At 51.1% G+C, this 13,262-nt stretch overlaps 2 long non-coding RNA genes across 4 annotated transcripts; both read left to right on the forward strand.

The window, feature by feature from the left end:
* The first annotated feature begins 7,463 nt into the window (after positions 1-7,463).
* Positions 7,464-9,398, forward strand: LOC310915802. 3 transcript variants are annotated; one of them, XR_014591220.1, is made up of 3 exons: positions 7,464-7,921; positions 8,318-8,487; positions 9,314-9,393. It is a non-coding gene; the product is annotated as an uncharacterized lncRNA (long non-coding RNA). The 3 variants fall into 3 exon arrangements; XR_014591221.1 differs by having other exon boundaries at positions 7,465-7,921; positions 8,318-8,473; positions 9,314-9,398; XR_014591222.1 differs by having other exon boundaries at positions 7,465-7,921; positions 8,333-8,473; positions 9,314-9,398.
* A 52-nt stretch (positions 9,399-9,450) lies between these two features.
* LOC310915372 lies at positions 9,451-9,856 on the forward strand. Its single transcript, XR_014591166.1, has 2 exons — positions 9,451-9,530; positions 9,693-9,856. It is a non-coding gene; the product is annotated as an uncharacterized lncRNA (long non-coding RNA).
* Positions 9,857-13,262: the final 3,406 nt, after the last annotated feature.

Consider the following 13,262-nt stretch of genomic DNA (forward strand, 5'->3'; position numbering starts at 1 on the left):
AGGGCAGTAGTGTTTCTGGTGCAACTCTGAGCATCCCTTATTGTTTGTGTGTTTCGGGTGGTCACTTCTCTCACACTGAGATCCTCTCACCCAACAGCCCTGCCGGCACCAGGAAATCGCCGCCGCCGTCCTCTCGTGCCCGGAGCCCCGGCAGGACGCCGCCTCAGCGCCGGCTGCGGGCGGAGCAGGAGCGGCTCGTGCCGCCCGCAGCGCTCCCGGTCCCGATCGCGACCGCAACGCCGCCGCGCCCTCAGCCCGGGCCCCGAACCCCCCGGCCCCGATCCGGCGGCCCTGGCGGGAGCGGGGACGTGAGGGGACAGCGGGGGGGGGCGCTCGCGGAGCCGAGCTGGGATTGGCGGGGCCGGCGCTGCCTCCGCTTGTGATTGGTTGGGCTGACCTGGCCGGCGCTTCCTCAACAGGGATTGGCGGGGCCGGCGCTGCATCCGCTTGTGATTGGCTGAGCTGGCCGGCCCTGGGGCATAAATAGCAGCCTGAGGGGATGGGGAGCGGCGTTTGGAGCTGTGCGGTCGATCGGCAGGAGCGCCGCTGCGCCGGGACGGGATGTCCGCAGCTGCCGGCCCGGGGAGCGAGGGTGAGCACGGACGCGACTCCCGCGTCCGCCTGCGCCAGTGTCTGGGGGCCGGCGGTGTCCTGGGGCAGTGGCGCCAGCCGTACCAAGGGAGGCCGGAGGCCTGGTGCGGGGCCTGGTGCGGCGCAGGAGGACCGGCTGCGGCTACCAGGGCCCGGCGAGAAGCGCTTCTGTAGTTTCTGGATTTAAAAGCAGTGTTTACAGGATCAGAAATAAAGCAGCAGTTTTTGCACTTTTTCTTATTTTATTTTGCTTTTATTAGAAGTAACTATGTTTTTCATATTTATTGCATCTTTTCATTATTTTGCTTGTTTCAATGCACTATTTTTGGCTCGTGGTTTTGTGGTTTTTTTTTTTTTTTTTTTTTTTTTTTTTTTTTTTTCCCTAAATATCTGATGTTAATTCAGTAAAGGTTGTAGGGCTAGGGCTGAAACAGCAGTTGTGAGCCCAGTAGAGACAGAAAGCCCCAGGATGTGGAATAAAGCCCTTGGCACTAGAGGCAGGCCCAAAACAGTGTGGAACAGTGGAAATGCTGGGGCTGGAAGGTTCTCCCCACGGGAGAAGGGGATGGAGCTGCAGCTCAGGGCCTGCAAGAGATGCCGGGGGGGGTTACCAGCCCTTGCCCCGTGGTACCCAGCAGAGGCTGAGGCTATGGGGGCTCGGAGGGCTCCAGGCCCCGAGAACCAACCCGTGGACACCTTTTGGGATGAGGGAGCAGGGGCCCAGTGGCTCTTTCCAGCCCCTGGTGCTGCCTGGGGGAGCTGGAGGGCTTTCGGGCAAGTGCTGGCCTGAGACCCAGGGGAAGGGGGGAGATACATGTTGGCCTTCGGGCTTCAAGTGTCCCCAAGGTTGAGAACCCAGGAGAGTGGGTGATACAACTCCTAAAGACATTGAAGTGATGACAATGACTGACTTGTGGCTTTATCAACAGCCCCGGGCTGCAGTGAGAAGCAGTAGCAGTTTTAGCTGCAGGCAGTGGGAAGCTGAGGAGCTGGAGCTGAGACAGCAGAGCTGGAGGAGACACAAAGATGGTAGGCTTTGGGGTAAAACCCCTGGGGGGCTGCTCTGGGGAATATGGAGCCGGGACGGGAACTGCGGGCTGGAGCTGAAATCGCTGTAAGGGCTGGGGTAGGGACTGGAGAACTGTTGCTGCAGTAAGGATTAGCAGGTTGAGGCTTGAATATGGGAACAGGAGCTGAGCTGAAACAACACAGAGCTAGAGCAAAAATAAAAAAATCATACTCTGAGAACCAGAAGCAGCATTTTGTGCCACTGCTGGGAAGATGTGGAGACAGAAGTGGAATAGAAGAGCTGGCAGTGAAATAAAGCTTGTGGGACTGAAGCTGAAATCACTGGGCACTGCAGTGCTGCAATTGCAGTCACTGTTCAAAGGGGATAGTGAATGTAGACCTGGGAAGCGACTGTGAAATGGGACATGTGCCCAGGGGTTGGTAATGGAATAAAGATTAATGGGATGGAGGTGGAATACCATTTCTAGAGCTAAAGCTGAAACCGCACAACTAGAGACAAAAAAAGGACCCTGTTGTCTCAACCTGCAGCAGCTACACCTGGCAGAGACAGGCAGAAAAACGCACGCAGAGCTGGAAGAACTGTGCTGGACTTGAAATAAAGCTTGCGGGTCGAGAGCTGAAATCACTGGGGCTGGGAAGGGGACTCTGCAGGGCTCCAGCTGAAATCGCTGCAGCGGTGGCATAGAGACTGCCAAGGCCATAGAAACTCCAGGGCTGACATAGAGCCTGTATCATTGCTGTGCTGAAATCATTGTAGGCCTGTGATATTGATGTTGGGGCTGGGTCTTGAGGCTGAAATTGGGAGGAGAGGTGTGTACAGATGAAAAGGGATTGCTCTAAGATGGCTCCTTAGAAGCTGGCGCTGCTGGGATATTGCCTGGCTCTGGGTGTGGCACTAAAGGGCTGGGGCTGAAATCACAGTGGGGCTGGGATATTGACTGCAGGGTGAGCATAGACACTGTAGGGCTCAGAGCTGAATTGTTACCGGGCTGGTGCCAAGATGAAGATCCTGCCTATTTAAAGCAGGACAAGATTCAGGCTGTGGAGGTGGAGAAACACACACGTAGGGCTGGATGAAGAAGAACCCAGCTGGCCGTGAAATAAAGCTTGTGGGTTAAGAGCTATAACCACTGGGGCTGGGAAGGGCTTTCTAGAACTCCACTTGAAATCACCAGAGGGTGGGATAGACATTGTTAATGGCATAGGAACTATAGGACGGGTGTAAAGACTGTAGGATTTGTGTGCTGAAATCTCTGTAGGCCTGTGATATTGATGTTTGCACTGCCTATTGTGACTGAAAATGGAACAGGATCACTAGACCTGAAAAGGGGAATGGAAGATTGCACCAGAAATCCCAGGCTTGCACAGATATTGTCTGGGCCTGTGATAGCCACTGTAGGGCTGCTGCTGAAATCACTGTGGGGCTGCAATTGTGAGTGGTAATGGAAAGAAACCGCAGAGCTGAGAAAGGAACTGAGAGGTGCATGGTGAAATGATGAAAGGGCTGGCATAGTGACTGTGGGGCAGGGATGGGGACTCTAGGGCTGCAGCTGAAAAGGACGGTGCGGCTGGGATATTGACTCTGGAGTGGACTTAGTGATGATATTCAAATCAGCTGAATTGTTGCAGAGCTGGAGCCGAGACAAAGATCTCTAGCAGTGTGCTTTTTGCATGGTGGAGCTGCTACCTAGAGCCCCATAAACATCTCCTGTGGAAAAGCCACTCGCGGAGGATTCGAGCTAAGCAGTCAGACTCACATCACACATGCCGTGGCTAGGCTCAGCAAAGAGAGGCAAGAAGGGACTGTTGTTATGATAAATTCCAGCAAGGTTTGTTCCAGCACACCAGAGGGTTCAGGGGGACAGAAAGACCTGGCCATGTGCTGTGCACGGGCCTAAATAGGGATCAGGAACCAATGGTCTAAGGGCACGGGGGTGGTCCAAAGAGCAGGGCAGGGGTCAGTGATCTAGAGAGGGGATGGGGGTTCCGGGGACTCCACGAGAGAGTAGAAGAGTTGTTGCTCTGTGGGCAAACAGGCCTCACATGATAAATTCTTGGCTCTCTCATGCACCCTCATTACCCTTCCTGCAAAGGCTATGTGTGAGCTCTGATGGCACTCAGGGGCTTAACCCCTACAGAGCTGCTGCTGCTGCTGCAACCCCTGCACTGACCTACATGCCCATAAATCTTACCGCAGGTGATGGGAGGGAGAGCTCACCTGTGCTTCCGCCACCAAAATACCCAAGCAGAGGCTGTGGCCACAAGAAGCAGCACCGCAATGGTGATGCTGATGGTAGGGGATGTGCTGTGCTTTGCTGGGACAGGGAGGGAAGAGGGCGACTGTGTGAGGGTGACAGCGCCCATCAGGTGCTGCCCCTCACAGGGCCAGTGGCTGTCATCTGCAGCCTGCACCCCATGTCTGAATGGAACCTACCCCACGGGATGAGAAGGCTGCGGGCGCCCAGGCTCTGGTGGCTCACACGGCTGACACAGCTGTGCCCAGCACGGGGGGCCACGGCCAGGACACTGCAGAGCTGGTGGGTGAGGTCAGCCTTGGGCAGGATGGGGCTGCTGTTAAACGCCGGGCCCGGAGGCACCTCTTGGCCGTCCCGCAGCCAGGCCACGCTGATGGGATTGGGGTGGAAGCCGCTGGCGTGGCAAACAGGCAGCAGCCGCTCTAGCCTGGGGCTGTGCGCAAAGACCGTGGCCACAGGCAGCTCTGGGGAATGAGAGCAATAGCGTGGGGCAAGTTCTGTGGGCAGGGCTGGGCCCCAGCGTGGGGGTAGCTCTTGCAGGGTCACGGTGGGCTCACCTTGTCTCTCCAAAATTGCCATCCCATACCTCTTCAGCCTGAGGAAGTTGCTCTGCATATCCACATGGAGACAAAGTGCTCCATGAGCACTCTGACCTCTGCTTCTTGAGGCTCTTGCTGATCAGCTCTGCCACCTGTGATGGCTGCCATGACCCCCAGTGCTGTCTATCTACCTCAAAATCAGCGAGGTCTCTGCCACCCCAACTGACATTCAGGAAGCCCTGCCTTGTCGTATTGGGCTGCAGCACAGAACCTGCACAGAACTGCACCAGCAATGGCTCTGTCAAGGGAAAAGCCAGTGGAGAGGTCCCCTGAGTGTGTGGGACGTGGATGGCATGAACTGGGGTCTGGCTGATGGCACATACAGGGATGGAGTGGAAAGCAGGGTGCAATGGCCAGCAGGGGGTCACGCCATGCTTCAGGAGACCCCAGACACCCTGCAAGCCTACAGAAGCCTCTTAAGAATAGAGTAGATACTGGTGTGCGGTGCTTCTTTAAAAAGAATTCTGTCCTCCAAAAGATTTGCCCCCAGTTTTCTCTTTCGTGATTCTGGCTGTGTCAATCCTGCAGTTCCAGGAAATTTGGTGGCAGCTTTCTGACACGCAGAGGGGTTCCTTGTGCCACATGGCAGGAGCTCTGAGGGGCATTTTTGGTCTGCTGCCCTGCCCAACCCTGCTAGTCATATGCCCCAGCAGCTGCAGGGTTTCAGGAGCTCTTGCACCCGATGAGACATCAGATGCCATCCTGCTGAGGAGGAGGGCTCTGGCAGGGCTCCTTCCTCTACTCACACTGCTCTTCTGTCTGCTGAACTGTGGCGTGCACAAATTGGATGATATTGCACAAACCGATTTTGTACTGGGACGTGATCTTTTCCCCATCACCTTCAGCTGCAGCCTGGCTGGCCCGGGGCCAGTGGAAGCAGATGCTCCAGTGGGCAGGATGCACTGGTAAGATGCATATGTCCCCTAAGAGTGCCACGCATGACACCTCAGCAGACCCGATGTTGGCAAAGAGGCCACTCAGGAGCTACTGGATAACCTGCAACTCTGCTAGGAGGGAGGATGGAGACAGGAAAGGGTGCAGGAAGGAGATGACTGGAGGTGCTAAAGGGGAAATGGCAAATGGAGGTGCTGGCAGGGGAACATGGGATTCAGATCAGATAGTAAGAAATTAATTTTCTGTGTGAGGGATAGATAAACACTGCCATATGTTACCCAAACGTATGGTGGAGCCCCATCCCTGGAAACGTTCAAGGCCAGGTTTTTTGGAGCTCTCAGCAGGGAAGGTGTCCCTGCCCATGGCAGAGGGCTTGGACTGAATGGCCTTTAAAGGTCCTTTTCACCCCAAAATCATTCTGTGCTTCTATGATTCTATGCTCTTCACCCTCCTCAGAGTTGCTTTCTTGTTTGACTTCACGCTCTTTTTGATTCTCTGTTTTACTTTCAACAATGGTTGTCTGCTGCAGATTTTAGCCATTTTATCCCCTCCCTCCCAGCTAGAGCTGCTGTCTGACTGCGAGAACAGCACCCTTGCTGCTTATTTGGGGTGATGGTTCCCCCCAGGAGAAGCACCTGTGCCAGGACCTGTGTCTGCCAAAGACCTGGACATGGTACGCAGGATAGAGGATGCTTGATAGGAAAGAGCATTTTTGTCCAGGCTTGGGGCTCCCTGATAGGGCCAGAACACCAGCCCAGCCCAGAGATCAATCCTGCCTTTCTGTGGCTGATGCTGCCTGCCCTGGAAGCATAAAGTCTCACGGGCTTGTGGTAAAAATCTCTGTGTGACAGCAGTGCCTGAAACACCGTTTAGCAGATGCAGCTCCCTAATAAATTAGGGGCTGCTCTAAGGGGCCCTCAGCACCCTGTGGATCTCAGATTTGCCTGGCACCCATGGGCTCCCTGCAGGGGGAGGACATCTTGCAGGCAAACTCAAGCCTCAAGGCCTCTTTTGGCACCACTCTTGTTTCTTCTACCCGTGTGCCCAAGGCTCTGTGTTGGAGCTGGTGGGACAGAAGTCCTGAGCTGGAGGCAGGAAGAGAGAGGGTGGGCAGGGACAAAGCATGCTTGGCTGGTGCATGGTGGGAGGTCACCCTCTGATGCTGGGAATTATCTGCTCCCCCATACGGCCCAGTGGCCTGGCCGTGCCTCCCCTGAGTGAACTTGTGGGGTCCTGTGACAGGGCGGGGGATGAGAACGGTTGAGGTGAGCCAGGGCTCCCACTTACCCTCTGGGTCTGCCCACATCCCAGGGAGGAGGATCGGGAGAAAGAGGAGGAGGAGGAGGAGATGGGGCTGCACGGTGCACGCGGCAAGGCTGAAGCAGCAGCAGCAGCAGCAGCGACTGCGGGATCTCAAGCTTCAGGCCAGCGCAGCAGTCACTGCGGCGGCTCTCCACCAATTGGAGAATCGGTGTATGAGGGAGGGGCCCAGAGCTCCCAAGCTGAAGGCTGGAGATGTGTGGGAGGGACAAAAGCGCCTCGCTCCTCACGGCCGGCCGCCGCCCGTCCCCGGTGCCCCCGGCTGAGGCGGAGAGCCCGGGCCCGCTGGAGCCCGGCCGGGCGGCGCCGCGGACACCGGCCCGTCGTGCGGCCCGCCGGAGGCGAGATGCCGCCGCCCTCCCGGGGTCGCACCCGCCCGAGAGGCCTCCGGACGGCTCCGGCGCCCGCCGGCCCCGCTCCGCTCCGCTCCCGCCGCACACACCGAGCCCTCGCCTGCGGCCGGGGCTGCGGAGCGAGCGGAGCCGAGTGCCGCTTGGCCGAGCGCGGCCGAACCGCGCCGGGTGGAGCCGAACCGAGGCGAGCCCGGCCCGAGCCCGCCGAGCCCGGCTGCAGGTAGGGAGGGGACCGTGGGGTGGGGTGCGCAGCCCCTCTCCTCTGAGGGGGAGCGGGGCAGGAAGGGCCGGGGGGGCTGCCGGGCTCGGCCGGGGCCGGGCCGCTGAGGTCTTTCCTTTTCCCGCAGCGTTCGTATCCAGGGACGGACGGAGCCTCCCTCGCCACCCACTCGGTGAGGTGAAGTCCAGTTCCTAGAAGCAGCTGCATGATGGTGCCCCTCAGCATCGGTAAAGACACGAGGCAGAGAATAATTCAGCAGCTGCGGAACCATTTTGGATTGATTTTCACTCTCTTTTTCTTTAAATGAAAAGCAGAATGAGCTTTGGGAGTCAGGAAGTAAATTGATGCATTGATTTCATGCACAAGAGGGAAATTGGTGAATACGGGGAAATGATGTTGAAGCAATCAGATAACACAGTGGAAAACAGCTTCACCAACAGCTCTGACCTTCACTGGTGATTCTGAGCCAGCTTTCTGGGGGCATCTCAGCAGGAAGGGCTGAATCCTGTTTGAGCAAATAGGAATCCTACTGCCCTCCTGCCAGATAAAGTGATCTCAAAGGCTGGAATTCAAATTTTTTTTTTTTTTTAAGTGTCTTAGCAATTACAGTATCTCCAAGTCCTGGCTGCTTCTGAGGAGAATCTGCCAAGGCAGGGAAAGGTACTTGGGAATTCTGAATATTTATTTGTGCATGCTCCGAAAAATGTATTAAGTCAACTCGAGTGTAATACTTGAAAACCTGTGAATATTGCCAATGTGATAATTTAATGGTGTGGTTGTATTTTTATTTTAAAGAAAATGTTGTTTTTCTGTAATTTTTAGGGGATTATTATGAATTTTCTCTAGGCAGGTAGTACCACCTTGCTGTGCCTTGGTAAGAAACCCCTGGGTCCTTCAGCCAGTTCTGCTTTCATGGGCCTACTGTGTTAGAAAAACAATTTGTTTCTTTTCAATATTTGTCAGACCACCCACCCAAAACTTTTGCTTCCTTCTCCTGCTGTTATATATCTAGGTGTGACTTGTTTGAATCTCTTACAAACAACTTCTCTGGTTTAGCTTTCCTTTCTGCAGGATTTCTGTGGAGGAGAAAAGCCTCAGATGGGGAATGCTTGAAGATCTACCAGAAACATTTCAACACTGGGCAGAAGTTCTCAGAGAGAAGCTACTGTCGTCAAAGGCAGGCAGATGATTGCTGTAACTTCTGTCCGAGAGGTAAATTCATTCGGGTAAGGCTTTTCATTTCTTGTGTAGGTAATTTTTCAGTACGTAGCTGAAAAGACCAAGAAGTGTGCTGTTGTCTTAATCCATATCATAATCCATCAACAAAATACTAAAATATCTGCATCAGACAGGAGACAACTGCTTGGAAGAAGTTCGAAGTGAAACCGGACCTTTGCAAATATTTGTTCTTGTCCAATATACACTCCAGAAAGTGGATACATTCAAATCTTATTTTAGCGACAGGAGGGTCTTGTAATTTGCTGTATTCACAGGAGACATCAAAGCAATTACCAAATAGATTTTCTATACCTTTTGGTATTTGATAAAGGTCTGCGTTATATATGCAAGAATATAATTTTTAATGCCATTATGTATCACAATTCTTTTATTTTGAGGTGTAATTGATTAAAATTGTGATTTCTCAGGGGTTTTACAGTCAGGAGCTGTAATTTAACCAAAAGTGTGGTAAATTACAGATAGACCCCAAACTGCACGTTATCGGCTTATGATTAGTTTCCTTTGAATAGCAGATTATGAGACATATTGGTTTGTTATATATTGCCATTCAAAATATCCTAAATAACATAGGAATGTGATTACGGCCCCTCCATGCTTGTGCAACCGTGGACATCATCAGACCTAAACTAAACGCAAAATTTCTGCTCCTATTCATTTATGTATTAAAAGCTGTGAAGTACTTGTGTCCCCTCTGGAATAAATCCCTGTGTCTCCTCGGAGCTGCTGCTTTGCAGTAGAGCTTGGACACATTTTGTTTCTTAATAACTAGAGATCCACCAGTGGATGATTCCCATAGGTTCTCCTATTTTGTAGGAGCTGCACGGCGAGGTCAGCATTCTGAGGGAGGCAAAGCAGCTAAAGGCAAGGAACGTGGAGCATCCGGGGGCTTCTCCCACCCCAGTTTCTCCTGGAGCGTGCTGCATGTCATGCAGGATGTTTAACCCGGCTTTGGGGCGTTCTCCTGCGGTCCCGGCTCTAACTGCTGCCCCTGAGCCGAGGCCTTGCTGTGTCCCAGCACTAAACCCGGCAGGTGGGTCCTGCTTTTCCAGCCCTTGAATCCCATGGGCAATCCCAGATTCCCGGAGCTCCCCTGGGCCCAGCCTGGACTCGCTCCCTGGGAGCTGCACTTCAGTCTGCCTGAACCAAGGACCTCCTGTTTGAAACTTTATTCCTGCTGTTTTTCCTCTTGCAGGTAGTTGGCAAAAAAGGAGAGAGCCAGTAGGAAGTGAAGCCACAGGAAGGCCTTATCCCAGTGCAGGGTTCCCACTTTTCTCTCTGACTCCTGGAGAAATGCCTGAGCATGACCAGAGACTGTCCATTTGATTTCCAGCCCTTTCCAATAAATCGTTGCTTTCAGCTGGTTTGTGTTCCTGGTGTCATCCTCCTTCTCCTCCTCCTCCATGCATTTGTCAATGGAATTACTGTCTTTTGCTGAGTTGCATTTTGTTTTTCCAGAAATTGTGGCTCTTTTGTTCCGCTGAAACTTCGCAACTCTGCTGAGAGTTTCAGCTGTCAAATCCAAGTAAAATTGGAGTTCCTTTGGATTGTTACTCCCATAAATGAGAGATCCTTTTTCGAATAGGAGTAAACAGGCATGTTTAACTCCCTCTTCCCTTGAAAATCAGAGCAGAGGAAGCAGATTTGAAATCCTCATTCCATGGGCTTCCACCGACTTCCTGACCGTTCCAAAAGTTTTCAGCGTTAGAAATTTCCGGGCTTGTTTTGCAGGCAAGCTGGGAGTTAGATATTATTCCTTCCTTTTATTTGATGTTTAGCCTCTCTCTGATTTTAGTAAGGCAGCATTTATTTTTTCCTATTTTCCATCCAAGTTGAAATTTTGCTACTTCTTAGGGGACATTTCCAAGGAAATTTACCCAATTAATGTTGGTAAATCCGGAATTGTTCAGCGCCATATCCGCAGAATTCTGGGAATTCCCAGGAAAACTCGTTAAGTGTTTAATTGCCGTGATTCGTCTCTTTGTGAAGTTCAATTTGGTGCGTTTTTTATTATATAAGTTCCATTAAAACTTAAATCCCGGCCTAGTTGCTGTTCCTTGGACACAAGGGGGTGGTTCTTTCCTGCCTTGGCACATGTGGATGTTCATCCAAAGTGAACTTCCCGATAAAACAGAATTTGTTTCCAAGCAAAACTGGGATTTGTCTAGAAAACCTTATTTTCTGGGAGGCACTGGGTTTGTTTTCCCTATCCCTGCATAATCCAGGATGCTCCCAGAGCTGTGGTAGTCAGTGGCATAAAGGGGAAAGCTGTGTTTATTTAGTTTCATATTTTATTTTAATTATTATTTTCCTTTTTACTTTTTGATTTTTGTATTTTTTATGTTAAATATTGTATTGTGGTTAATGTTTTCATGGGGTTTTTTTTTTGTTTTGTATTTTTAAAATGATTTGGGTTTATTTCTTTTATTTTTATATTTTTGTTCTGTTATTTACTTTTTAGTTTTTATTTTTCTTTATTACTATTTAAAATCCTAATTACTCTTAATTTTTTCATTTTTCAATTTATGGATATTTTAGATTTTACTTTCATGATATTTTTTATTTTAAACAATTTATTATATTTTTAATTTATTTTAAATTTTATTTCTTTTTTACTCTTTTGAGGTTTTTTTTTCAACTTTTATTTTATTTGTTTTATATTAATTTTTTTTTCATGTTTTCTTTATTCCGTTTTTTTTTATCGTACTCTTTTTTTCCCCTGAGCACGTGGAAAGTTGGCTGTGGGCAAGGAAGGAGTTGAGAAATGACCTCCCTCTCCGCTGGACGTCTGGATATAATCAAGAGCGCAGTTAGCAAAACTCCTCTGTATTTTCTGCTGAATTAAAAAACCTGAACGGAGAAGGCTGTGAACACCGTGGTGCCTTTCTTTTCCTTTCAAACCCTAAACAGGTCTCCTTCTCCCCGTGCACAGTATTGCCAGCAGTGAGTCAATGCCGAGGTGTATTTCAGAGGCAGCGATAAAACTGTGCGGACATTTTATTTTGTAACTCTCCGAACCCCCTTGTTTATTAGCCAAGAAATCCAAAATTCAGAAAAAAAAAAAAAAAAAAAAAACAAAAAAAAACAAAAAAACAAACAACCCCCCCCCACAAACAACCCCCCCCTCCCCCAAAGCACGCAGAAAGAGAAAATGTGCCCATAATATTTTAATAATGATTAAATATTTACCCCTTAGAAAACCAGGGTCATTCAATTCTAATTAACTGTGGTTCTGATCTGTTAGGTTAATGAATACATATGTTTAAAATATCAAGAAGAAAACACACACAAAAAAATAAATATATATATATATAAGCAAGAAAAGGAGAACTATAAAATATGAAAAGTAATATCAATAAATCCACTCTATATTTTTACATGTTCCCTATATTATAATATGTAAAATATACCTACTATAATGTACATATCATAGATAAATTGTAATGATTAATAGAAATATCAAAATAAGAAATAGAAGAAATATTGAAGTGTAGCCTAAAATGAAGGCTTTTTTGGTTTTGGCTTGGTTGATGGCGGGGTTCTCGTACTTGTTGTGGTTGGGGGTCTTTTGGGGCCTTTATTTTCGGGGATGTTTGGAAGGGGAATTTTGGCCACGTTCTTTTCTGTCTCCGCTCCCTACGGCGGCGCTGCCACCGTGTGGACACAGAGCGGTACTGCAGCTCTCCCCACCCGAGGCGTGTAGCAGCCCCGGGCTGTGATCTGTAAGGCAATGCTGCCATCCTGTGGATAGAAAGCGATACTGCAACGCTCCGCCGTGCCCGTCCCCGCGGGCCCGCAGCAGCCCCGAGCTGTGAGCTCACGGGCAGTGCTGCCGCCCGAGCGCCGAACGTTCACGGCCAAAAAGGTGGGAAAAAATGCGAGGACCCCGGGCACGTGGCAGCCGGCTCCCTGCGCGCGACCTGGACCACGGAGACGCCCGGGAGCGATTTTTCCGCGGCGTACGCAGGTGCGCGGACACGGGATGGGGGCTGAGCGGCGCCAGGGCAGTGTTCGGGCAGGCGATGTGGTCAGGGGCCTGTGCGAGCAGCCGAGGGGGACATTTGGGGGGGTGCCACAACCAAGATGGCGGCGCGGCTCGCGGCGCTTGACCTTCTCAAGATGGCGGCGAAAAGGGCGGGAAAATGAGAGGACCCTATATGTGTCTAGTTGACTGCCTGCACAAAACCCTGACCGCGGCGCCGCCCGGGGGAAATTTTCTGTGCTTTCTCCAGATGTAGGGACACGGGCTGTGGATTCCACCGCGCAGCAGCCGGGTTAAGGTTAGTGGATTTAGTCAGGCGTCTATGTTAAACACCGACGGGGGCCTTAAGCGTGCCACAACCAAGATGGCGTCTCGACCAGAATTGGCTTCAGCCACAACTAAGATGGCGGCAGGGAGGGGCGAAAGTGACGTAATGCTTCTCGCAACCGAAAAGAGCCGGGGGGGTGACGAGAACGACCGAGTGTTGCCGAACAGCCGAGAAGAGCCGACGGCTGAGGGAAAGCGCCGAGTTTCCCCGAAGAGCCGAAGCCAGCCGAGTTGCCCCGAACGAGGCTCCCCAGGACCCTGATTTTGGAATGCTTTATGGAATTAGCGGAGCAGCTTTTACTTCTGAGGTTTCCATAGAGAGGAAATGAGCTGTTCCATAGATTTATTTTTCGCAATGCGTTTTGAAATTATACCAGAATCTCCACTCTCCCGTCAGACCCCGTGTCCCCGAGTTTTGAGGTTTCTCGTAAAGATTTTTCTGCCTATGCTGTAAAC

This window comes from Zosterops lateralis, assembly GCF_965231275.1.
Source record: "Zosterops lateralis genome assembly, chromosome: 15".
Lineage (NCBI taxonomy): Eukaryota > Metazoa > Chordata > Aves > Passeriformes > Zosteropidae > Zosterops > Zosterops lateralis.